The sequence below is a fragment of the Sapajus apella genome, unplaced genomic scaffold (genome assembly GCF_009761245.1).
Source record: "Sapajus apella isolate SASKATOON/1434 unplaced genomic scaffold, GSC_monkey_1.0 scaffold17, whole genome shotgun sequence".
Taxonomy (NCBI): Eukaryota; Metazoa; Chordata; class Mammalia; order Primates; family Cebidae; genus Sapajus; species Sapajus apella.
This window is the reverse complement of record NW_022436957.1, coordinates 7,173,406-7,201,371: the sequence shown is the minus strand read 5'-3', so window position 1 is coordinate 7,201,371 and position 27,966 is coordinate 7,173,406. Positions and strand designations below refer to the sequence as shown.

At 37.8% G+C, this 27,966-nt stretch overlaps 1 protein-coding gene and 1 long non-coding RNA gene across 2 annotated transcripts in view; one reads left to right on the top strand and one right to left on the bottom strand.

The window, feature by feature from the left end:
- ARHGAP6 (Rho GTPase activating protein 6) overlaps nt 1-27,966 on the top strand; it is a 539,651-nt gene that overhangs the window by 254,244 nt on the left and 257,441 nt on the right. The window lies entirely within an intron of this gene.
- Nucleotides 444-11,453, bottom strand: LOC116556649. The gene is made up of 3 exons (XR_004271108.1): nt 11,417-11,453; nt 1,275-1,277; nt 444-511 (listed from the first exon to the last, which is right to left on the bottom strand). It is a non-coding gene; the product is annotated as an uncharacterized LOC116556649 (long non-coding RNA).

The window sequence follows — 27,966 nt, the reverse complement described above, 5'->3', positions numbered from 1 at the left end:
TCAGTATATTTACAGGCTTGTACAACCAGCACCACTAGCTAATTTTAGAATGTTTTTGTTCCTCTAAAAGAAACTCCACGCCACTAGCAGCCACTGTCTTTTTATCTCCTCCACCAACGCTACTCTGAGCCCCTGACAACCATTAATTTGCTTCTTGTCTCTGGATTTGCCTGTTCTTAACATTTTACATAAATGTAATCATATAATACATGGTTCTTTGTGCCTGTCTGCTTTCACTGAGCATGTTGTCAAGGTCTACCCGTGTTGTAGCATGTATTAGTACTTCATTTCTGTTTATCACCACATAATATTTAGTTGTATGGAAACATCATACTTTGCTTATCCATTCATCAGGTAATGGACATTTGTGGTACTTTCAGTTTCTCTGCTTTTATGAATAATGTTGCTATGGACTTTTGTGTATATGTTTTAGGTGGATGCATGTTTTCACTTCTCATGGGTATACACTAGGAGTGGAATTGCTGGGTCACTATGGGAACTCTATGTTTAACTATTTTAGGAGCTGCCAGAGTGTTTTCCAAAGTGACTGCATCATTTTATATTCCCACAATGGTGTTCAAGGGTTCCAGTTTCTCCACATCCTCACCTATACTTCTTGTAGTTATTATTTTTTTTAGTAGTAGTAGTATTTAGAGACAGCATCTTGCTGTGTTGTCCAGGCTGGTCTTGAACTCCTGGGTTCAAGGAATCCTTTAACCTCAACCTTTTGAGCAGCTGGGACTATGGGCATGTGCCACCACTCCCAGCTTTGTCTATTTGATAATAGCCATCCTAGTCAGTGTGAAGTGTTTTTAGTTATAATTTTTATTTGTATAATAAGCAAAAGGCATGTTAGATGGTGATCATTTACTTTACAACATTATTTTCTGTAGCCCTTCTTTTAAAATCACAAAACCACCTATAAATTTAAAACCAGATCCTTTTCTTTAAAAATAGTCCACTATAGTCTGCCCATATTCCAGCAGTATACATTATAAAAGTTAAGTGTACACAAAAGTCTCCCTCCACTGCTCCTTGCTTGCGAATCTGTGTCCCCCCAGTATAGATGTCCTGCTCTACTATCACAGTGTCACCTTGGAGGAAGTGGAAGGGGGTCCTCCACTTCAACTGTTTTCTAGCCCTGGCACTTGGCAGCAAGACTCAGAGAGGCCAGAGGGCATGTGGCCATAGGTCCCTGCTTGTGCTCCTCCTGAGTGAACACTTGACATAGATATCCAATGAATCATGGGGTACAAGCCAGAGACAACCCCCACCCCCTTTCCTATAAGCTGTGGATCTACCTGAGTGTGGCCCTAGTTATTATATCTAGAAGTGAAGCCTAGGCCAAGATCTACAGGCTGAAGATTATTAGGTGGATGAACATAGGGAAAGCACTCTAGAAAACAAGGAAGAGTTTGTGTAAAGATGCTGAGGAACAAAGTGGCATGGCAGGTTCAAACAAAGAGCAAAGAGAGTAGCAGAGTGAGTAAAGGAATAAGGGGAACAGTAGCAGAACAGACCTTTGGAGAGATGGGTGGGGTGGTCAAGAAAAATGGCACAGACTTACAGGCCACAGAGTAAGGATACTGGAGCAAGCGAAAGCTATAGAAACAGTTAAGTAGTGTGAGGGTTGGAGGGTGTATGTCTGTGTGTGTCTGTCTGTGTGTGTGTGATGATCAATTTCCTCAATTATAAAAAAAGACGAGATGAAATTGTGTTACAGCCTTTTAGACGCTCAGAATAGGAGGTCGTTTATTGCCAGGATACCTATAGCATTGCCACCCTCAGAGATCTTGTAAACTCTGGTAGGAAGAAATCATGGATGATTCCTTTGTAGTCCTACTACCTTTAAATCTGCTTCTGTCTGTTTCCGGCACTGAACAGCAATTTCTACAACTCTCAATTTGGGCAGCAGCATTCATACTGGGAAAACTTTTCTATCATGCCTCCTCATAGACCCCTATTGATTGGGTAAATACTGCATCAGTCATCTCCCCTTCCTGGGTCTATTATAGCTATGACTGAGGGTGCTTCTGTTGTACCTGGAGAGAGTTTTATGCTTATAAGCTGCTCGTGGCTACTAACCAGAGCAAGAAGCAACTGTACATGGAAGAAACTTTGTTGCCCTTCTCTGTTATAGACAAGCAAACCACCACAGACAGCAACAACTTTTAAAACAGACCCTGGCAGAGTTGTGGCAAGGATAACCAATACTGTAATTCACCCACAAAACTTATACCATGCTTGCCACATGATCTACATTGAGAACCTGGTTGTGGTTTTGTTATAAACTGTTCCATTCCGCTTCCCCCCACACCCCCCACCACACACACACACACACACACACACACACACACACACACACACATTCACTTCATTGAACTCTGCTTGACAGACTAACCATGCTGAAGTCTCAATCTGTGACCCAGGAGCCAGTGATAACAGCTTTGATCAATGGAAAGAAGACTTATAGTTCTATTTTTGTTGTTTTGTTTTTTTCTTAAGTTACGGTGTTGAAGTCATTTGTTGTCTTTACTTATTAATCTTACTGCTTCATTCAGAATTTTGTCAAATAGCATTTCATCATGGTTTGGTTAAATGATTTATAGTTAGCTCACAAATTCCAGGCTCAAGATTAAAAAGCTACTCATAAAGTCCTTAGAACATTCATTGTGCAAGCTGAAAGAAAAACATACTGGACTATAGAATATCATCTCTGTATCTGATTCCTACACAATTCTATTGAATACCATCCCACACCTCCTCCCCATTCACCTCCACATGGCCAACGAACACATGAAACATACATATGGTTAGCCAATAAGAACATGAAAATATGCTCAAAATCTTTAGCAATCAGGGATATGGGAATCAAAACCACAAGGAAATACCACTTTACACCCACCACAATAGTCATGATAAAAAATACAGAGAATAAGTGTTGTTGTGGATGTGGAAAAATTAGAACCCTCATAAACTACTGGTGGGAATGTAAAATGCTGCAGCCACTTTGTTTATATATATATATATATATATATATATATATATATATATATATATATTGTGCTTTAGATCCTGGGGTACATGTGCAGATCATGCAGGATTGTTGCATAGGTACATACATGGCAATGTGGTTTGCTGCCTCCATTCCCCCCTTCACCACTTTGAAAAACAGCCTGTCAGTCCCTCAAAAAGTTAAGCATAGAGTTACCTACTATATTACTCAACAATTCCACTCCTAGTTATCTACCCAAGAGAAATGAAATGTGTGTACACAAAAACTTATACATGAATGTACCTGCATTATTCATCAGAGCAAAAGAGTGGAAACAACCCAAGAATCCATCAAATGACTAACAGATAAACAAAATGTGGTCTATCCATACAATAAAATATTATTCAATAAGAAAAAGAATGAAGTACTGACAACACTCTAACATGGATGAATCTTGAAAATATGGTGCTAAGTCTCTCTTGAGCTGGACACAAGAGATCACATATTCTGTGATTCCAGTTACATGAAAAATCCAGAATAGGCAAATCCATGGAGATGGAATGTAGATTGGTGGTTCCCTGTGGCTGCAAATGGGGCAAAATGCCGAGTGACTGCTAATGAGTATGGTGTTTCTTTTTGAGGTGATAAAAATATTCTAAAATTGGTTGTGGTGATAGTTGCACAACTCTGTGAGTATACTAAAAACCATTGAATCAAACACCTTAAATGTGTGAGTTGTAAAGTATATGAATTATATCTCAATAATGTAGTTATTAAAAAAATGGTTGGCCAAGAAAGCCAACCAATGCTAGACGAGAGTGGTCTATTCCACTGTAAGGTAACAGTCTGTCTAAGCACATTTACTTATAAAAAAAAAAAAAAAAAACTCCCCAGTTTTCTATTTAGATGTTGCTTCGTTATATACGTACTGAACAGTCTTCTCAGTTTACTTGCAATTTGTAGGTGACAGTTTATTTTATGTCGCGGGAAACTGAAACAGAATGCACCAGAACTATTTATGTGAACACCGTCTGGCCTTTTGCTGGACACTGGGATACAGTATATTTCAATACCCCCACTCACACATCCCACACACATTAATCAGGGCCAACATGCTGGGAGCAACCACGACAGCCAGCCACAGGAAACTAGGATGCTTTTTATACAGACATTTGTGGGCAAATGTACCATAATCTATTTAACTGGCTGATAGTCCTGGTGGCAGTGGCATACGTTTATGTGTTTACATTGTGTGTGAGTGTGTGTGCTGTGTGTGTGTGTGTGTGTGTGTGCAGTTTATAGCAAGCTCAGTCAGAATCCTGTAACCCAAACAGTACTGTGAATCTCTCTAAAAAAAAAAAGATCATTATCTTTGAAAGTGTGTTCTTACATGCTGTCAATTATTTGAGAATTGCTTTTCCTAGCTGAGGCTCAGTGCAGTCATCTTTAGTCTGTTGCCAGAGGATCAGCAATGGGTAAGATCTCCGCCCCCATTTCAGTACCCACTCTGTGTCAAACGTTTTCCTTGATGACTTACGTGAGTACTCTATAATCCTTACAACTCTCGCTGGGCATGGTGGCTCACGCCTGTAATCCCAGCACTTTAGAAGGCAAAGACAGGAGGATTACTTGAGCCCAGGAATTAGAGACTAGTCTGGGCAATACGGCAAGACCCTGTCTCTAAAAAAATTAAAATATTAGCTGGGCATTATGGCATACTTATTAGGCCCAGCTACTCAGGAGGCTGAGGTGGGAGGATCACTTGAGCCAGGGAGGCTGTGGCTGCAGTGAACCACGATCACGCCACTGCACTCCTAGGCAACAGAGTGAGACCCTACCCCAAAAAAATTCCTTACAATTCTCTAATGGGGGTTTCTTTATATCATTTTATAGATGGGGAAACTGCGGCTTGTAGTGGCAAAGTAACTTTCCCAAAGTCACAAAAATAAGGGCTGAAGTTGGGTTGTAAACTCAAGTCTGCTGATTACCCTGACCATATTCAGGGTCCCTTCAGTTAAGCTGTTACACATCTTCCCAAAGAGAAATGACATGCTTTACTCTTTTGCTACTGACTTAATCATAATCATTAACAAAACTGAAGTGGAAATTTATTATTTGACTAGAAATTGATTACACAACAATTCAAGGTTTAGACTAAGAACCAAGGATTTCCAATTTCTATGCCAGAGCTTGCCATTAAAATTTTTTAAATTGTGATTTTTTTCTTATGAATATATAATAATAATACAGTAAATGCTTGATTTTTAGAATACCAACCTGCAGGAATGACTAGTAATTTTTTAAAAAAGGAAGAATAAAGAAATTCTCCTTAAAAGTAGAATTGGGATACAAATGTGTTTTTACCCAGCAGTGTCTTCCTTCGTGGATTTGTCTTATAGAAGGAAAAAGACATTCCAACCCAATGGTGATAGGTGCATGAGAAGCTCATTTTGAGAATTAAGTGTGGAAAAAGCAAAGAGGAGCAGAGTGGTAGAGATCACAGTGGCAGCAACACGGGGGTCACCTGAGACCTCAGGGTGGGCACTCATGTCCACATGGTGGTGGAAGTGAGAATCAACAAAGGGATAGCAGTTTGCCCTTCCTGTTGACAGTGGAAAAGAGCAGCAATGACAAGGTAGAGTCAGGAACTGCTCTAACATTTGCTGGAGGGGCAGCCAGGAGCCCCTCATATTACACCTACGAAGATGCAGGGTGCTATATTGAAAAGATATAACAGTCATAATGGATTGTCAGTGTGAATGCCTGGAGACATTTGTTTCATGTGGTAATACCATGACAGAGTCATTCAGCTCTTTATTTGATCTGTATTTTCACTTGTAATTATGCTTATATGACAAACTGTTCAATGGTTTTAAAAGACATGAAAATGTCTCCATTAGAGGAATAAAACTCTTACAATAAGATAGTTAGAATATTAACCCTGAGCTATCCAGGATGTGTGCTTATCTAGAATGATTCATTCCTACATGATCCAGGGCCACTGAGGATTTACCATATTGGGCCTTAAGAGCTATGATCTGCTCTTTTATTTTTAATATTTTTGAAGATATTTTTCATTCCTGAGGTTACCCACAGCAGTATCCTTCCACCACATTTTCTTTGAGCTCTAGATTAGAAAAACATTTATCACCACCCACAAACACAAAACTCCTTACGATGAGGTTTTGAGTGGTAAAAAGCTTATGAACTGAAGAGAAAATTTGGTTCCTGTTGGCAGACAGTGATACTTTCTTTGAGTTCTAATTATATGGAATAATTTCTAAATGAATTAACCAAATGCAAAACGAAGGGATTATTTTATGTTTTAATTCGAATGCTATATTAAAAAGGCTGAGGATTGATGTGAATAGATTGGAAGACTACTTCATTATTAATGTTTCTCATGCTTGTCTTTGGAATCTCTTGCTTGGCTGGGTTATACAGAATTGGATTTTAAGGCTTTGATGCAAAGATGACCCTGATCCTGGCTGCTTGCTACTCTGATAGGCTCTTGAGCCAAAAGTTGAGATGATTTGCAATGGTAGGAGAACAAGACAGATTAGCAATAGGAGATGCAATGAGTAGAGAGGCTCATCAGAGAGATGAGGAAGACAGCTTTGCCTCTGCCCCAGGTATGAATCAGTTAAGTGGTAGAAATGAAAATGAAGAGGAGATGCCAAAAAGCAAGAAATATAGGAAGGCATAGACTGGTGAAACTTGGATATCTGTAACATATTTGCATTCATAAACGCAACGTTTCCTCTGTGGCCTTGTGCAGACCTGGACTTTTTCCATCTACGTGTCTTTTTGAAACATTACAGGATATTCAACATTAGCACCTAATTATGAGCCCATTTCAATCTTAGAGCCTGTTTTATCTCTGCTTTAACACGGTTTAAGTATGTCTGTAAAGGAAGAAAATTTAGTTACATTGTTAACCATCTTTTTTCATGTCTCAAAGAGTAGAAGATTTGTTTATCTAACAGATTTTGCCAAGAAGACAGTGAATGAAACTTCAGTTTTGAAGAATATTTGAAGTTAACATTTTGAGATAGGGAGCCAAGCTCAGTCAAGAAATACTTTTCTATGGAAGCGCCTTCCTTTGAGCTCAACATAAATTATGCCTTAAAGTAACTTTCAGCCTGATTAGGGCTGTCCAATAGAAATGAAATCCAGACCACATATGTAATTTTAAATTTTGTAATAGCCACATTTAGATAAGTTTAAAAATAAAAGGAAACAGTAATATATTTTATTTAACCTAATATATCTGAACCTAATATACCTGAAATATTATCATTTTCCTATTCAAACAATAGAAAAGTTACTAATGAGATGCATACATTTTTATGCCAAGCCTTTGAAATATTGTGTGTATTTCTCACTTATAGAACATTTTAATTCTGACTAGCCAGGCCATATTTCCAGTCACTTGGGGCTAGTGGCTGTTGTATTTGACATCAGGGCTTTAGAGAACTGAATGAGGAACCAAAAGATGACTGATTTGACTCAGTTCCCTACTGGGGAAGTTTTCACATCAACTATCACTAATTCTCCCCTATACCTACATGTAGCCCTGAGCCCCCCAAGATTGCTGTTCTTTTCTCACGCTAAAATTGTCAGGATGTCTTAATAGGTAGGGAGGATACAGAGTATTGTTTTAATATTGCACAGTAAAATTCAGTTGCTCTTCTCTGCCCGTATTCTTCTCAGCTTTGAATCTCAACCCCTTAACTTTCCCATACTGAGCAGCCAACGCAAACTATTGTTTTCAATGATGCCTGTTCCTTTATAAGAAGATGAAGACAGTAAGCAGGTTTGTGCTTAGTACAAGGTGTTCAAGTGAAATTACCTATTTATTTTGGTGATCACCCTCCCAAATTGCTAGGGTGTATCTTCATCTGGGCTTATATAAATAGGACTTGCCCCCCTCCTAAATAGAGTGTGTGATAATGGAGGTAACCTAGGCATCCTCCTACACTCTGCCACAACTGATGCTCAATTATTCCCCAGAACACCTAATGCTTTATGTAACAGGGCTCTGGGAGAATAGGGGAGTGTCAGGCAAAAATGAAATAGATATTTCAAATATCATTCCTTTGTGAAACATTTAGATTTGGCATTTGGGTGGAAGGCTCTTTTTTCCTCCACTTACAGGGTTTGTTAAATTGCAAGCATGGCTTGGTGTTACCAGAGCAGCTTCTTGGAGCTGATACTCACAGAGAGCCAGTGATTTGTAGACTTCTCTATACAAGCATAGTTGTGGACAAAGCCATTCTAAAAGGGAGGTGACCCCTGTACGATAAAGCCTGGCTCGTTGCAATGTGAAATAGAGCAGGGCAATCTTCTATTTTGTTAATTAATCTGCTATATAAAGTCTTGTTTAAATTAGGCATGGGCTCAAAGTCTGACTCACAGTCTTTTATGTTTTGAAAATGTTCAAAGAAGGTGGAACCAAAATGGTTGAAAAAACTTGATACATATTTGAATTGTTCTCAATTGTTCATATTTATAATTCTTTAAAACTAAGCAGACAAACTTAAGACACTTATGTACAGCATACTTCTATGGCCAAGAGCTTGGGAATCAGATCCTAAATTTCATTGCAATGTTGTACTTTGGGTTTGTGTTTGGAATCAAGCATGGTTTCAAATTTCATCTACTAACTACTTAATGGTATCTACTAACTGGACGACTTCTAGCAAGTTCTTTTTGAGCCTTGGTGTTATCATATTATAATTGAGTCAGTAGATCTCTCTGTCTCAGAGATGGAGTCAGAATTTAGCAGCATGCTATACATAAAGTTATTGGACTGTAATGGGACACAGTAAAGCCTGACTAAATAATAACCCTACTGAGTTTTAAAATTTAACATGCTATCAGATCTCTTTCAATTATTTATATGTATATATGTATGTAATAAAAACATATGCACTAGCCTTTTTACTGACTTATTCTAAAACAGGAAATATATGCAATCATATGGTTTTATTTAAGTCACCAAACATTTGCCGAGTTTGGGTAATGTCAAAGAACTTGCTGTTGGGTGATGAAGGGTATAGGGTATAGTATTGTTCAAGTTGTAAGTATTCTAATATACTGTATATATGAATGGCTGTTAGGTCGCAGCCTCCCTCCTGTAGTTTTTAACATGTAATGCCTCTAGTCCCGTGGCTCTAAATTGGGGGCAATTTTGCCCTCTCCCACCCCTGCTCCCTGACCAAGGGACATTTGGCAATGTCTGGAGACATTTTTACATATTTGCTTGCTACATCTTGGGGAGGGGTGCTATGGGCATATAAGTGGGTAGAGGTCAGAGATGCTACTAAATATCTTACAGGGCACAGAACAGCCCCTACAACAAAGAATTATCCTGCTCTAAATGTCTATAGTGCCTAGGTTAAGTAAGAAACATGCTCTTGATATTATGTATCTTTCTAGAGTTTATTATGTCTTCTGTCATTTGTGGCTTTGGCCATGCTAAGAGGACTGTCTAGATAAAAATTGTCCAGTCATGAGCAGGTTGAACATAAAGCTGTGTCTATTTGAAGTCAAGGTGATTCTTATCTAATAGCATTGTCAGAGGAAATTTGTTCATTGGGCAGGAGGCTGGATTAGCTGCTTTTGAATGTTCTTCCAATCCCAAGAATCCCATGCTTTTCCTCTTTTGTCCTACAGAGCTATTGTTTCAGCAGGAATCTCTCCCAAACTTTGTGCTCACTATGACCAGCTTCTTCTCAGATCCTGTGATCAGGGCCAAGCAGAATATTTTTGGAATGTGGATGAATGTGCCGAGAATGTTATTCTTAAATGGCAGTTCTGCTATGCGACACCATGATACAGTCTCCTGAACGGATCTGATTCCAAGGGGAGACTTGACCTCTAATATCTAATAGTAAACTATAGAAACCTTATCAAGATAAGCAGCATTGTTTTCAATTCTATTTACATGACTAAAAGTTGACATTGATGTCCTTTTTGAAACTCAGACCTTCAAATATTGGGAAAGTCAATGATAATATGGCACAGTCATAGGATGAGTATCATACAGTGATAGATCATGCAAGGTTAATGTCAACCATTAAGAGTGTAATGCTGGCCGGGCGCGGTGGCTCAAGCCTGTAATCCCAGCACTGTGGGAGGCCGAGGCGGGTGGATCACGAGATCAAGAGATCGAGACCATCCTGGTCAACATGGTGAAACCCCGTCTCTACTAAAAATACAAAAATTAGCTGGGCATGGTGGCGCGTGCCTGTAATCCCAGCTACTCAGGAGGCTGAGGCAGGAGAATTGCCTGAACCCAGGAGGCGGAGGTTGCGGTGAGCCGAGATCGCGCCATTGCACTCCAGCCTGGGTAACAAGAGCGAAACTCCGTCTCAAAAAAAAAAAAAAGAGTGTAATGCTGAAATATTTCTGGGTGAAAGATAGACTATCTCGGATTTCGTTCAATGTAATCGAGTGGGACAGAACTCTAAAAGTCGGTATTTTAAAAAGAAATTGGTAAGCCACAGCTGTGAAAATAGAGGCTTAGATTGTTTGCATATTGGCTGCCTTGAACTGTGAATTCCACCCGAAGCAGAGGTAAATGACAATGCTTTTAGCAGGGGAGGGCGCAGGTTCATTGACAATATTATTACAAGATATGTTGGTTCTTTTTTTCATGACTAGAACAATGACCAACTTTACTTTGTCACCTTCTTCATCGCCTCTGAAATGCCTTCTCTCCTTAAACCTAAATCTAATGCATCCCTGAAGACCTAGCTCAATTATCCCCTCCTCCTGGAAGTCTCTAAGGTCTTCTAAATTTTATTAATATTTTTCCAGTGAACTCCTGCAGTGACACATCTTTTGCATGTTTTAAGAAATTGACATCTGGTTCACATACCATAAAATTTACTATTTTAAAGTGTACACTTTAGTAGTTTTTAGATATATTCACAGAATTGTGCATTTATCACCACATGTTCTAGAACATTCTGATCACCTCATAAAGAATTGCTGCTCCCATTAGCAGCCAACCACCCCTCCATTTCCTTTAACACCTCTGGCAACTGCTAATTACTTTCTGTCCCCATAGATTTGCCTTTTCTAGATATTTCATAAAAATAGAATCATACAGTATATGGTCTTTTGTAACTGTCTCCTTTCAATTAGCATATTGTTTTCAAGGCTCATCCATGTTGTACATGTATCTGGATTTCATTTTATGGTTGAATAATCTTTAATTTTATGAATACACCATATTTTGTTTATTCATTCATCAGCTGATGGATATTTGGGTTATTTCCACTTTTTAGTTATGATTAATACTATGAACATTCATGTGCAAGTTTTTGTGTGTACATGTGTTTTTGTTTCTCTTGAAATGAAATACAGCTAGGAGTGGAATTCCTGGGTCATATAGTAACTCTATATTTAAACTTTGAAGAGCTGCCAGACAGTTTTCTAAAGTAGCTGCTCCATTTACATTCCCACCAGTGATGTAACAGTGATGATTAAAAGCAATGGCAAAAACTGCAATTACTTTTGCACCAACCTAATACAAGTATTCAGATTTCTCCACATCCTCTTTGGCATTTGATGACACTATTTGTCTTCAGGATTGATTATCCCACATCCAAAATTAATCTCACCTCCAAATTAGCCTGTAAGCTACTTAAGACAATGATCCATTTGTATGGTCTTTATTTAAGCTAGTGTTTTCTTGATTGCTTATTGCATGACAGGAACTAGTAAGTGCTAAGGCCTTGATTAAGAAGCTCTGTTTTGTGGGAAAGGCACTTACCATCCCCTGGCCTGTTTGGAGGTGATGGGTGCAGTAATAACAGTCTATTCAAGGTATAGCCTTTGCTTCATATAGTTTCCCTCCCACAATGTCATACTTACAAACACCACTCAAGTCTACTATTTAAATACATTCTATTAAAGAAAGAACAGATCTCTGTGTGTGTCCTCTTTTTAGTCCAAATGTAGAAGCTCTGATTTTTCTATTGGGCTTTTTATGTTTAAATGTGCTTAAAGAAACCAATGCCAGCAATATTTCTAGCAGTAACTTTGGATGTACCATATAAGTTATTTTGAAACAGTGAATCATCACGAATGTTAATCTGTTGACTTGTAAGTATAAAAACTCCTTGGGATTCTAGGCTAAGGAGAGACACAGCACCTTCAAAACTTTAATTCTTTTGGATTCAGAAATAAATTATCTACATGCTGTTATCACCTGCAGTTAATCTGGTTTTATATTTGTCTTTCTGCAACTCTCAGTCAGTGTTTTGGAGAAATTAGGAAATTTAGAATTCCCTAATGACATTAACGATAAAAGAAATCAAACTGCAAACTGTAGAAAAGAATGCATTGTTTTATATAAAGATATAATTATTTAATTATAAGAACATAATAAAACATATTGTGCTTAACAATAGTATTAAATTGTTTTCATCTGAGTTATTAATATAAATATGTCTATGCCAGCCATGCCAAAGCAGGTACTAAAGGAATTTCTTGTATCTAGGAAAAAACTTGTTGATCATCTGATGCATTTAAGGGAAGAGAATGGCACTTTCATTCCAATTTATAAATCATGTCCATTTTAACAATAACTTAAAAATTCTTTTGTGATTTGTTTAAACTCTGAAAAGAGGCTTGTTAATGTTAAAGAAAAATCAAGAAACTGAGAATGAGTTATGTGCTCATGTTATATATAGGTGAGTAAAATTCTTACTGCCTCTGCAAACATTAGAAAACCATAAGATACTCCCACAGTATATTTTTTCTTTCTTTCTTTCTATTTTTTTAAGCAGTTACGCAGTCCTTACTATTTAACAGGCGCTGGTTTAGAAGTTTTACAAATACTTCTTTAATCTTCATAACAACCCTAGGAAACACATACAATTATTATCCCCATTTTACAGATGATGAACCTGAGAGTTTCAGTAATTTGCGTGAGGTCACCCAGGTAGTGTAAGCCCATGAGATTTGGTGCTTGCTCCAAAGTAGAGTAGACCTGCTCCAGAGTGGAGAGTGCCTGCTCTAGTCTATCTCAAAGAAAGCAGTGATTTAGTTAATATCAATATGGGGAATCTGCTGGTCTGACATCATTCCAGTTTTCAGGGGCAACTTGGCTGCAGGTTTTGTTTTTGTTTTTGTTTTGAGACAGGGTCTCGCTCTGTTGCCCAGGCTGGAGTGCAGTGGTGTGACCTTGGCTAACTGCAGCTTCAACCTCCCTGGGTTCAGGTGATCCTCCCACCTCCGTCTCCTGAGTACCTAGAAGTACATATTTGTGCCACTACACCTGGCTACTTTTTTTTTGTATTTTTTGTAGAGATGGGGTCTCGCCATGTTGCCTGGGTTGGTCTCAAATTTCTAGGTGCAAGTGATCCGTCCACTTTGGCCTGCCAAAGTTCTAGGAAAACAGGCGTGAGCCACCATGCCAAGCTTGCAGGATTTTTTCATACAGCTTAGGAGAGCAATGAAATTAAGTGTAAGAAATAAAATATACATTGTCACCTACCTTTTCTATGGTCTATATAATGGATTATCTATACCATACATTATAGATCATATATATTACATTTCCATATTATTTATAGTTATTCTATCTGTGGTATACATACACATATATATGCATAAATTATAACACACATAAATGCTTAGCCCCTTGCAGGCTACCCTTTCCTATGTGCTTCCATGGCTTGGATAATAATTCTTCTCAGACTTTCAGGAAGTACAGTGCTACTAATATTCTTGTAAGTTATTATTCTTTCTTCTTGGTGAAGAGGATATTGAAAGATCAATAATGTTCATCTATCTCCAGATGGTAAGGCTGGCTTGTGGAAGAGAGATCTGAAGACCCTGACATGTCCACAGCTTTGCAACCTGATTCTGACCTTTCTGCTCTCAGGGAAACTTCTATCAAAAGGAGTTTCTTGTCACAGTTCTTACAGGCATGAGCATCTCACAGCAGTTGCTAGGGTAATGATATCATCTACTTCCAAGAATGGGAAACCTACACTCATCTACTTGGCTTCCCAAAGATTGATCCCATTTAGGGTGTGTGTGCACATATGTGTGTTTGTGTGTATGTATGTTTTAATGGACCAAAATAATGAGTGTTTCCAAATCTCTAGGTGTCCATGCCTAGAGGATCTCTAATTAAGTAGGACATTCTATGTGCTCATACTAGAAAGTTATAATGGCAAAAAAAGACGCTTGATTAAAACTGATAATGTCCATATAGGTTCTGGGATTTTTTTTTAAAGACCAAGCTTATGTTAAACAGAGATAATGAAAATAATCAGTCATATAGGCTTCCCTAATGTATGTCAGTGTGTCTTATCTTGGCATTCATTCCAGAGCTTTTTTTCAAGAGGCTTCCATGTGTACAGTATATTACCTTGCCTTCCAAACACTGTCAGAATTGGACTGATACCTAAGAAACATATCAAAATTATGAGTCCTAGAACAGTGCTTGGATGTAATAAGCACTCTGTAAATACTCTTGAAAAATAGTAAGTTGATCAACTACAGTTTTATTAGATAATTTTAAAAAGATAACTTTAACCCCTGTCCTCTTTGGAGGAGAGAGTGGCTACAGTAAGAGGGAGTAGTCATCCCCAGACCTCTCTTTGATGCTTCTGGGTGTTAGAAGGGCGATTCAAAAGGGATCTAGGAAATGCCAGGCATGCTGGATAAGTAATATGGCTGCCACCTAAAAGACCATCAGGGAAGTGTCTTCTATGGTATCATGCCCTGAGCCAGAATTTGGTTGACTACTTGACTCTGAAGAAATTTTAAAGTGTTCCTGAGGTTGGGAGAGGTCTTTTGAATTAGGAATTCTCAAAATAGCCTATGGTGTTTTGAAATGTTTACATTTTAACATCACACTGTCCTTTCTATTGGAGGCAACTAAAACTGTTAGCGAAGACTTATGCTTTTGCAGTAAAGACTAAGAGTTGCATATCTCTGGTATGATAGTACTCCTAGAGGGTGATTCATAGGTTAAAATATTGGAACATAAAAGAGGAAATATTTTTACTTGGCCATGCTCTCCTTTTTAAAAACAAATATTACTATTTTTTTAAAGCTGTATCACTGGCATAATTTCAGTTGTTTTTACAATTGGTTGCTCTTTAGGCATACAATTTTTAACTGTGAAATTATTCAGAGATAATTATTTTTGGAAGAAAAATGACAAGGGAAATAGTTATGTAGTCAATTTTTTATTATCCAAGATAATTTTGCCATTGGAATTAGTATCCTATTTTAGCAAATAGCAACAGTCACCTTCTCTCTTTGCTAACCCTTGGAACAAAATGTTTTATAAGGAACAGAACTGAATTTTATTTCTCCTCTTGTGCTCCAGGCCTGTCTTATATTTTCACTGCCGGTAGCACCTAATGTTTTCCCCATTTCAGCAGTATGCTGGAGCTGGCTTACATTCGCTGGAGAACCAATTGTGTGCATCTCTTCCTAATTGCATATCCTGCATTCTCACCTTGGTACCTGGAATCTGTCACAATTAGTATTTATATCATGGAAATTGACAAATGCTGCAAATCAGAGCTTTCCCCCAGACAACCAGTTGTTAAATGTTTTATCAGCACACTGCTGCCCCATTGAGTCCTTCCTTTTTTTGATGAATATTTTCTAAAATGTATTAGATGTCCTTGCAAACAAGGTGTCATAGAAAAAGTTACTCTTTCCTGGCCTCATTATTACAATTCATATAGCTGGGTTTGCTTCTTAGTGTTTCTTCACTTTTCCCTTCAGAAGAGGGCTTCTTCCTTTTGAAATTTTCCACTCAGTTCTTATGTGTTGATTTTGATTGTCCTTAGTCCATCAGATGAGGTAATCATGTTCATAAATGTGCATATAGAATAAAATGAGAGTTAGAGGACTTCTATTACAGAATAAAGCTCTTGAATAAAATGCATGGCCTTAGTCCAGAGCTTTTGTGTTAACTAGTTTGTTTGCCAGGGACAGCTTTATGAGTATCCTACCTGTTTGGTCACACAGGACCCATGCTCAGAAGGACAGCATGGCTAATGCTCTGCTGTCGTCATTTAAAAATTATTGGTCTTCTGAGCAAGAGGTCCTTCGTTTTCATTTTGATCAGGGCCCCATAAATTATGTAGCCAATCCTGATAGTTGTTCAGATGGCTTTTTTTGCTTATGATTTTAGAAAGTTGAATTTGTTAGAAGTCTGGTATCTATCTAGATCAGTGGGCTATTTCTATATTAGCCACAGATAGATGCTTGGTCAGATCACTGTGAATCCTGAATAAGTAGTAACAAAAAATTATGTTTATTCTCATTCATTATATTGTAATTTTTCTAAATGGGTAGCCTAGGAAGGAAAATGATACAATATAATGTTATTTATTTTGAATGTATAAGATTGATTTTAATCCTTTACTTGCAAGTAAGTACTTTCTGGTTGTCTTATTGATGTATACTTTTAAAATAACTTTATTGACGGCCAGGCATGGTGGTTTATGCCTGTAATCCCAGCACTTTGGGAGAACGAGGTGGGTGGGTCATGACATCAGGTTGTTGAGACCATCCTGCCAACATGGTGAAACTCCGTCTCTACTAAAAATACAAAAAACATTAGCTGGGCATGGCGACGTGTGCCTGTCGTCCCAGCTACTCGAGAGGATGAGGCAGGAGAATCGCTTGAGTAAGGGAGTCGGAGGTTGTACTGAGCCAAGATTGCACCACTGCACTCCAGCTTAGAGACAGAGTGAGACTCCGTCTCAAAAATAAAAATAAAAAATAAAATAACTTTATGGAAGTAGTAATTTTGCATAATAAAATTTACTCAGTATAAGTATACAATTAACTGATTTCTAAATAAATGTATGGAGTTGTGCAATATTCCCACAATCTGTTTTAGAATATTTCCATCATCCCAATAAAATTGATCATGCCCATTTGCAGTCATTCCCTGTTCCCACCCCTAGCCCCAGGAACCCACGAATCTACTTTCTATTTGGAAAGATTTGCCTTCTGTGGACATTTTATATGAATGGAGCCATACAATATGACATGTGGTCTTTTGTGATTGACTTAATTTACTTAGTATCATGTCTTTGAGGCTCATTCTTGTTGTGGCAGGTAAATGCACAACTTTACACTAAGATTCAGAGGATATGTGAGGTTGGTGTAGGAGAAATAACACTCATCTACTTATTTGTGAGTGCATATATATTTTGGCTCAAATTTACATTGAGAATGGAAAGGTAGCCCCATTGCATTATACAGGAAGTCTATTTTCAGCATGTAATGCTTGTCATTTTGACACATTCTGGATCAACTACTCACCCTACCTTCTGAAGAAACTTTAAGCTATTTATGAGGGTCTAAATGAACTTGATATTTGAGTTCAATTACTACCAAGCACACTTTCTGGAATAACTACTAAATTGCAAACATATTCCAGCAGTTATAAAGATGCTTGTTTTATGTTAATGTTTGTCTGTATTTAAAAAGTATTTTTCTCAGCATTAAAACAAGTTTAAAATACCATTGATAAGAATTCAGGCTTTTGACCAAGACAGCTCTCAGTGGAAATCCTAGCTCTGCCTCTCAAAGCCATGACCTAAAATAAGCTATTAAATCTCTCCAATACTTGAATACCTAGATTATGAAATAATACTATACCCTACCTCAGAGAATCATTGACAGAATTAAATAAGTCAGGTAATGCATTGAACACAGTGCTTAGTACAACAGATGTTACTACATGTAAACATTATCATGAGTGATGATTCTGTTATGTACAGATAAATACCACCATTTGCTAGGGCATCACAACAGAATAGAACAAATCATGTAATATGATCCAAGTTATATTAATAACATATAATGTCTATGCATATATTATATCCATAGAAAAAATTTAAAAATTAACAGCAGTGTGGCCTTTAGTACACTCAATAAATGTTAGTTATATTATTATTTACAATGTCTTTCTCTAGGGGATGGAACTATAGGGGATTTCTTCTTTTCACAGTATATTTCTGCTATTTTTGGATTTTACTTTTGTTTATTTTAAAAAAACATGTATTACTTTTTTAAATAGGAAAAATTAAAAACTAAAACCTTAAATTGTTCTTTAATAGATTTGTAAACATCATATACTTTCTTAGATCACTGTTGTTCACCTTTTACAATCTTGGTATAAAAATTAAAACTTCCATTTCCTTTAAATAAGAAAGTCATACTGCTTTATAAATACTCAGTTATACCAAGTAACTGACTATTTCATTAATTTGATAGTATTTTTTTCAGGATATCCTTAGTGCTTTTAATTCAGTAAATGCAAAGGGCCCCCATTAAAAATCACATGGAGAAAGTAGGGTGCAGGGTTGGGACAAACACACCAATGTGACTAACCTTGTAGCTCTTATTTTAGATGCTGGTGGGTTAAATTTACTTAATATCATGTTTAAATATATGTACAGTTTTAGGACTTGGTCCTTGGTTCTTAAGAGTGTGTTGTAAAAATAAAGAAGTCAGCTAGGAGAAGTTGAAAGACCTTAGATTTTGAATTCAGAGGCCTGCCTTCAATTTTTCCTTCTATGACTTTTGTGCTGTATGGCATCTCAAAAACTCAGTTTTCCTACCTTGAGAATGGGGAAAATTCCCACCCTATGAGTTTTTCCTAGGCCTCAAATGAGACAATCAATATGAGATAAAGCCATAAATTTAAAGACTTCTCCAAAATGCCAGCCAGAGTGATTTTTTAAGATCATAAATTATTTTTCTTCCTTTTAGGATTTCTCTCTCCCAAGACCCCTGTACTGACCAATAGTCAGGCTTCATGCCGGTTTCAGCAGGGCATGGGAATGGTTGTGAGTTTCTTTGCACTCACTGGTCATTTATTGTTATTGATTAATTAACTCGTGATAAACAGCTGGTGAAAAACCCTGGATAAGGAAATTAGAGTGATGGGGTAGGGTTGGGCGTGATACCTAGGAGGAGGGTGGAAGGATGAGTAGGAAACAGCCATGCAGAACTCTGCTGAAAGCCTCCCAGAAAAGGGAACAGCAAAAGCAAAGGGGGAAGTTGCCTGTATTAATATAACATCAAATGGGCTGTCCTTCCAGAGGAGTAACTGCACTTGTTTTGGTCTACATTGGAATTTCTTCCCATTAGAAATCCGACCCATTTTTTCTTGCGAAAGGTAAGCCAAAGATATGTGGATTGCATGACAGTGATTTAGCAATTCCTTATTTGAGGAATGCTTCTTTTTCTATTTTACTTCTGTGCCCACATAACACCCAACTTAAAACTAGGAGATTAGTCATAGACGGTTCTCAATGCTGGCAGCACATTAGAATCAACCAGGAAGCTTTTGACACCTCACTATTCCAAGTGTGGTCCTTAGAACAGCACTGTTGACATTGCAAAATGCAGAATCTCAGGCACACCCCAGACTCACTCAATTAGAATCTGCATTTTACAAACATCCCTAGGCAATCTACATGAACATTAAAGTTGGAGATGTGCTATACAATACTGTACCAAAGATCAAGCCTCATTCCTAGAGTTTCTGATTTATGTAGTCTGGGAAGAAGCCTAGGCATCATTTTAAGAAAGGAAAAGCTTGTAATCTCCAACTGATGAGAATGTACAGCCAAACGTGAAGAGCACTGACTTGATTGTTCTCACTCACACTCTCCCAATCATTGATGACTATCAAGCACGTGGAAATAGGATTCATTAATTATTTAAATTTCTTGTGGCCGGGCGTGGTGGCTCAAGCCTGTAATCCCAGCACTTTGGGAGGCCGAGGCGGGTGGATCACGAGGTCAAGAGATCGAGACCATCCTGGTCAACACGTTGAAACCCCGTCTGTACTAAAAATACAAAACATTAGCTGGGCATGGTGGTGCGTGCCTGTAATCCCAGCTACTCAGGAGGCTGAGGGAGGAGAATTGCCTGAACCTAGGAGGCGGAGGTTGCGGTGAGCCGAGATCGCGCCATTGCACTCCAGCCTGGGTAACGTGAGTGAAACTCCGTCTCAAAAATAAATAAATAAATAAATAAATAAATTACTTGTTTGAGAGTACCAGTCATGTTTTAATATTTTCTGGCTTGTAATGAATAATATTAATCTGTAAATCTTTCTCTAGAATAGTCTTCTATTTCCCATTAGAACTAGCCTAGTAGTTAACATTACTATTATCACAGATCAGAGACTGGGATGAATGATAAGTTTTCCTTGTCTTTCTAAACCAGGTAAGACTCTCCAGCTCTAACTACACCGACTTTCTCATGTTTGGGGGTGATATTATTTCTCAATGTTAATTTGCATTGCAATTCTGAAAATCACCTTCCTATCCCACCTCTGTTTTGATTTTCATGAAGTGAGTAAAAATTTACCAAGTGGCTTGGAAGAAATGAATATAGATGTATAGCTTAAAAAGCCTTTTTTTCCTACAAATGCATGATTTAGGACATGTCAAATGTAGTAAACATAGATATTTTAAGCATAATTAATTAAATATTATGATAATGCATGCTCAGATGTCTTCATTTAGAGGACTCTCAATTTGTCTGAGTGTAAACTCAACTCCAACAATCAAAATAATTTGAAATATGTTTTTTTTTTCTTTAGCAACTTCACTTGATTGGCCAACATTCTAACTCTCCAGTCCTTGATCTCTCATTGTGGTAAACCCACAAGATAATTTTATTAGTGCTTTGATTTTTCTGTAAGAGGCTTTTTTGTTTTTCTTTAACTCAGCATATAATTGGTGCATGTTGAAACTTATTTTGTGCTTTGGTTGAAAGGCAGTTATTAGTAGAGAGTATCAATAGTGAGTTATTATAGAGAGTATTAGCTATTATTTGCAGAAATGTTAACCTTACTGTCTAGAGCAGTATCTCTCTGCCTCAGCACATTGATATTTTGGACTGGATAAATTTTTAAGGGATTTCTAGTGCATTGTAGGGTGTTTAGCAGTGTCTCTGGTTGATCCCCAGTAGATTCCAATAACAAGCCAATCATGATAATCAAAAATGTCTGAGCTTTGCTAAATGTCCCGTGAGGGGGCAAAACTGTCCTCAGTTGAAAACCATTGATCAATAGAGATGAAAACAGAAAAAGAATCTGTAGATAGTTTGTGATCTAAATAGGACATTCTTATCTCAGTGTTGCTAGCCTTTATTTTGTAGCTAGGTGAATTGTTATCTGTGTGAAAACCAATGATATTATTGGATTTCTATTTAAAGATGGTTCCAAATATGTAAAATAATTGATACTTTACAAGCCACCAAAACATATTTCCCCACTTCCTTTTCTGAGTTTAGTTGAGAAAAATTTCTTCCTTTTTTCCTTCTGAATTTTAAAGCTCCTTAAGCCAAGTGAAAACTCTAGTCGTTTACCTGCCAAGTTCAAATAAGGAAATGACTTTGGCTGCAATTATTGGAGTGCTTCAGGTGCAAGTGGCTGTTTGGGCCTGATAATTTAGAGATATGGGACCTGACATTTACTCTCTCTGTACGCAAACAGTGGGTCTCAGCCCTAGTTGCAAATTGGGATCACCTAGGAGCTTTAGAAACTTCATATCCAATCCCCAAACCCCAGAGATTCCAGCTCAATTGTCGAGGATGGGGCATAGGTAGTTTGTAGAGCTCTCCAGTGACTCTAGAGTGCAGTCAGGGTTGACACCCACTGATGTAGGTAGATAGGGCTGTGCTGCCTTTCTCCTTCACTGATCACTTTCCCACATTTCCCTATAGCCTGCTTTCTTCCTGTCTGTAACATCCTGGCCAAACTCTTCTGCCTATCACTTGTTATTATTTTTAACCAAATGATTTTTTTCCAAATGTTTTTCCTTTGTTCAGTCCTGGACTTGCATGTAAATTGCTGGATAAGTCTACTTAATCCATGACCTTCCTTCAACTGCTGCCTTCCTTTCGACTGTTAACCTCATTCCACCTTAAAAACAAGTATTGTTTTTAAGCAGTTATTTCTTCTTTTGTCAGCAAATCATTTTCCACAATTCCTGTCTAGGTTTCCCACCACCACTTGCCTCTCTTTATTTTTTCTTACTGCTATTTATAGTTTAATTTTTGCTTTTCTCTGTACTCTTTCTTATTCATGTTTCCATCCTTAGATGACATGCTCACATTTTGTGAATTAAATGTGTTTCAAGATGCTGGGAAAGTAAATTTTCCGTACTTTATAACTTCAGACCTGTGTGTTTGGTTTGTGTCTTATTTAAAAATGCATGCTTTTATGGCCCTGTTTGCCCGACCTAAGCATTTAAATGTGACACCTCATGTCTGTGGGGCTTCCAGGTTCCTATTATGGCAGATGGATCTGGGCCAGGCAAACCATCCCAGGCCTCAGGCATCTCGTCACGTCTAGATTCACCTCTACCCTTCCCACAAGACAGGCTCACCTGCCTTTCAGCCCTGTACCTGCTGGCCTCTCCCTGAACTCCGTGTTCTCTAGCAACCTTTGGACTTCTAAGTAATATTGCAAAGATCTCTATCCTTGGCTTGCTTGAGAGCATTTCGGCTAAGCCTTACTAGCAACTTTCATCTTGTTTCCTCAGTTCTTCCAAAATAAATCATAAATTGCCCCATTGCTAAAACTTACGTCACATTCTTTCAATTCTAGTATCTGAGTCATTGCAAAAAGGCATCTCAGGTTCATTCCAGAGATTTGGCAGGGGAGCTTCCTACAACACAGCAATGCATTGGGCCCCTTTGGGCCTTTTCATTGAAACTTGAGGCAAGATTCGCTGTAACTGCTCTGTCCTTTCCCTTCTTCTAATTTTCTAGGAATTGTCTTTGCTGTCTTTTTATGTTGTCTGAGATCACACTTCCACACCTGTTTCAGAAACATCACATCACTTGTATATTTTAAAGCCTTAGCTTTTGTTTGTGGGTTCACTTGTGTAAGAATATTAACATAGAATCTCACTTTGTGTAATAGCATATCAAGTTAGTCTTTTAGAAACACCTTTTTAAGCCATTAAGCTCAATTTATACATCTCAATTTGAAAATTTATCATTTTGCATTAATGTTTAAAAACAAAACAAAACACCTTTCTTTTGATCCCTTAAATACCAGCCAGTGAGACTTTTAAATGAACACTTAAATTTTTACTGAGCATCTAAATATTCCTCACACAATTTAAACTTCAAGATCTAAGTAATCAGATTTCCTTAAATGTTTAAACAGAGATTACAAACTGATATCATTAAATTCCAAGTATTTTAGTTAAAATCATGAGTTCAATATGTCAGATTCTCCAAAAGAATTCAAACACCTCAAAAACAAATAAAACTTGCATATCCTAACATATTGACTCCAGAAGTTATTTTTACACTCAATAGAATTAATACCAAAGTTTGATGAATTTCTTCATTTGCTCCACGTATTTTATCAGTATTACTACTAGTACCTGATTACTATTAATATTAGTAGCAGCATTATCATTAGTATTCATAATAGTGTTAGTGCTAGAACTGTCATTATTATTAGTACCAGCACCAGCACTATTAGCATAGAATTAGCCTTAGTCTTAGAATTATATTAGTATTAGTATACCTCTCAGAGTTACAAGGTTACTGACCCAAATAAGGAAAACAGAGATAATGGATACAGTTATTGGTCGAGCATGTGACTTCAAATTTATGAATTTGGGGTTTTCAGTCAGAGATTTTCGACCAAGACACCAAAAACTAGGGTTTGCCATTGTGATCCCTCAACCTCATTGGGCCTTTGTTGTGCTATACACATTTATACAATAGTAAGAATTTCTAAGCTTCAACCTTTTCTTGCAATCTGGGGAATCATGATCATTTATACTTAATTTTCTTACAGTGTTTTCTTATGTAATTTTTATTGAAAATTTCTGTGACAACTTTTTGTTGCCTGTTTGGAGAGGGTGACCAATCATCCTTGTTTGTCCAGGACTGAAGGGTTTGCTGGGACATGGGACTTTTCAGTGCTAAAACTAGGAAAGTCTCCAAGATGACTGGTTATCCTACATTCTAGGCCAGTGATTCTCCACTTCCACTAAAATGGTCTGGGAAAATTTTCAAACATACCAGGACCCAAGCCCCACCTCCAGATTCTGATTTAATTAATCTGGGGATAATGCCCAGTCATTGATATTTTTTTAATTTTCTCAAGTGATTTTCATGTGTAGCCAAGGTTGACAACCAGCATTCTGCATTCTCTACCCAATTTGAAACATGCTATGCAACATTTTATTGTCCACTTTGGCCTACTGGAATTTAGCAAAACTTGAATTTGACAAGCATGTGTTTGGGTTCATAAATGTGAAGTATTTCCAGTTAATATTTCTTGGGGAAGTCATGCACATCTTTCTTGAGCAGATTATGCTATTTGTTGTTTTTGAGTGTATGTGTTCTCATGACTTTTCACAGAATTTTTGGTTGTTGCTTAAACTGTCACGTTTTCATAAGTGACAACTACATTAAGCTGGCCATTTGTCCAGTAGCACCACCCTTGGAAGTATTCAAGATTTTTGGTGACAACAAAGTGTTCCTGGCTCATCCTGATTTTTCCTGCCACAAGACATGGAATCACCTACTTTTCAAGGATCCCTGTGTCTTTAACTTTTTAGATGAAAGTTTTAGATAACAAGATCTTGGCTACCCGGGGGCACATCAGGTTGTTTTACAAGAGCATTGGTAGTAGGTAGATCTTGGATCCATGATCTTGTCTGAAATTGAAATTCTTAATTCTCTCATGTGGTTTTTATGCATCCCCATTGTCCATCCTATAGAAACTTTTTATCCTTATTATTTTATTCTACAAACCAATATGGTGTTCTTTGTGCTTTTTTCAAGCATTAAAATTCTGTCACTCCTTTACTCTCCTTTCAAATTTCAACTGCGAATCAGGAAAACTGTGTGAATAGACTTTATTTATTTTCTAGTTTATGCTGAGAGGCAAGGGGAAACACCCTGTTCTCTTTTCCAGGAGCAGGCTCTATTTCCTTTTATAGTTTGATAATTTATTCATTCTCCAGTACTCATATTTTCTGAAGAGTCATCACTCCTTAGCTTACTTCTTCATAAGTTATAGCCAACTGAGTTTTATGCATAAAGTGGAAAATGGAATTTCCTCTGAAATGAGAGGAAATAGCTATTTTGTTGCCTTTTTAGAAGTGGTAGAAATGTATGAGCAGATGACCCTCTCAGTTCTCATACGGGCTGATAATTTGTATCTGAGATTACAGATTTAGGATATGGGGCAGAAACTGAGATCAGAACAATACAGCCACCAATGGCAGGGACCACAGACCAAGGCTCAAAAATAATACCCACATAAGTGTTATTTTAGTGAGTTTTGCCCTCGTCCTGGGTTGTTTTATAGGAAAAGTGATGGGAGAGAGAAGGAGGCATATCTCAAGAAGGCAGTCTCTTTTGCAATCTTTTTTGACTCGATCTTAGACCTAACTGTTAATTTTAGAATTCACCCTGAGAAGATATTAGGTAAACTCTTACTATCAAAGGATTTCCCTCATTTGGGATCCTGAGTTTCATCAAGTCACTTCAAATCAGCAATAAAACCCCCTTGAGAGTTTCCAGATTTTTCTCCACAAGGAACCATGAAGCATGCTGTTTATTTGTGGAACTCCCAGTCCTGGTTCTTCAGGACGCTTTCATTTGCTGATCTAAAGATAGCAAAAAAGGCTCTTAAAAATACACGCCTTATTGATTTTGGAATGTTCTGGTACGTGCCAATCTGATTGATGTCATTTATGTAGGGAAGGCTTTGGCTTAAGCCCCAAAGTTGTTTTAGCCAAAAAGAAATAATGTATCTAATAAATAATATGGAGTTCGTGTATCCATCCACCAAATAATTATTATCACTAAAAATATGACTAGAGATGCCACATCCACTTCTACATCGAGGGAAATTTCTAACAGACATAGCCAAGTGAAACTTGATGTCAGTATAAGCTGCTTTGACCCCATTGTTTCTGACTTTCATTACAGGTGAATTTTTATTTGTATTTTGTTGTTGTTGTTGTTGTTGGTTTCCTTGGTACTATGATTTGTTTGGGTGAAAATTCAGTGACTCTGTAGTGATTTAGTAAACAGTTTAATCAATACGTGCACGCATATTTCAGACTCAGACATGCAGCTGATATTTATTCTGGGTATATTTAGGGGAGCTACACCTTGTATTTTTTTTTTTTTTTTGAGACGGAGTTTCGCTCTTGTTACCCAGGCTGGAGTGCAATGGCGCGATCTCGGCTCACCGCAACCTCCGCCTCCTGGGTTCAGGCAATTCTCCTGCCTCAGCCTCCTGAGTAGCTGGGATTACAGGCACACGCCACCATGCCCAGCTGAATTTTTGTATTTGTAGTAGAGACGGGGTTTCACCATGTTGACCAGGATGGTCTCGATCTCTTGACCTCGTGATCCACCCGCCTCGGCCTCCCAAAGTGCTGGGATTACAGGCTTGAGCCACCGCGCCCGGCCTGTATTTTTTATAAGATGACAAAGCTATATCATTTTATATATAACACACACTCATTGTAAAAAAGTTGCAGTGATAGACAAAATTATAAAGTCATCTTTATCATCATTACCACCATCTCTACCATGACCAATGACATTACAGTCACCAACACTGTCATCACCACCATTGTCGTCGTTATCATCTTTTAATACTAGGTTTGAGGAAGCTAAAGGGATCCAAATGTACATTTCTGTCTTACGTAACATTAATTTTACTTGTCTTATTCCTAATGCCTCATCTTAAATGTAAAGAAAGCAAGAAGACCCAGAGATAGTTAACTTTGTCATCTCTTGACTCCCAGGATCAAAAATAGCTGTTGCTGCAGTGTTTGGAATAAAAAAGCTTAAAAGGACCTTGTATACAAAAGTGGTTCGTACAGCCTTCTCTCGTGAATTCATGCCAGCAGATATTTTTATCCTGGTAGGAAGTAACTAAAAGCTTTATTCAACCCTGGTCTGCCAGCCTCTGTAATGCATGTCTGACAAATACATGTGACTCTGTGAGAAAGTTTGATTCTCCCCCTGGTGGCAAAAGGAAAAACTAATATTAGTGCTCCTTATGGGAGGGTATTGATAGGATATGAGATACGGAAATACAGCTTTACCCTTTTTACCAGTTTCGCCTGGGATTTTTATCTCAGCCCCCTTGGTTATTTTTGTTCTTTGGACAACAACTGGTTTTTATCTTCTATGGTCGTTGGAATGAAAGGGATTTGACAAACTGACAAAGCATTTTGCTTCAGAAACAACTTGAAAAACACATCTATGTTTCAAATCAAGATTATTTCAGGATCATAACAGTATGCTCGGTGTGTTAGTCATGGAACTAGATTTTAAGCTTCATGAGCATAGAGATAGATGTTGGGTTTATTTAATTGTTATTGCCTCTGAACTGAGAAAAGACTCTAGAATTCAAAATGTAATGTATACACTTAAACTCATTAGACAGAAACTTACTCTTCTATGATAAACAGAGTTTGGAGGATATTGCCTCATAGAAAGATTTTTTGATGCAACACTCAGGAACTCTTATAGACTGCTACCTTGGGGCCAGGCCCCATGCCACTTGATTAAATACATCCTCATTTAACCTGTCCCTACAACAACTCTCTAGGGGAGGCACACTCATACCGATGCTTTAACCATGTGGACACTGCTCCCCTGAATCACATGGGTAGTCAAATGCTTCGGGCAGATTTCAACTCAGGTCTCTTTTATTCAGAACCTATCCTTTACGCTAATAGTTCTCAATGAGGGTGATTTGGCTCCCAAAGGACACTTGGCAATGTTTGGAAATATTTTTTGGTTGTCACACCTGGAGAGGTGTTACTAGTCGGTAGAGGCCAAGGATGCCCTTCAACATCCCTTAATGCACAGTGCAGCCCCCACAACAGAGAATTACTTGGCTCCAGATGTCAGTATTGCCAAGGCTGAGAAATTGT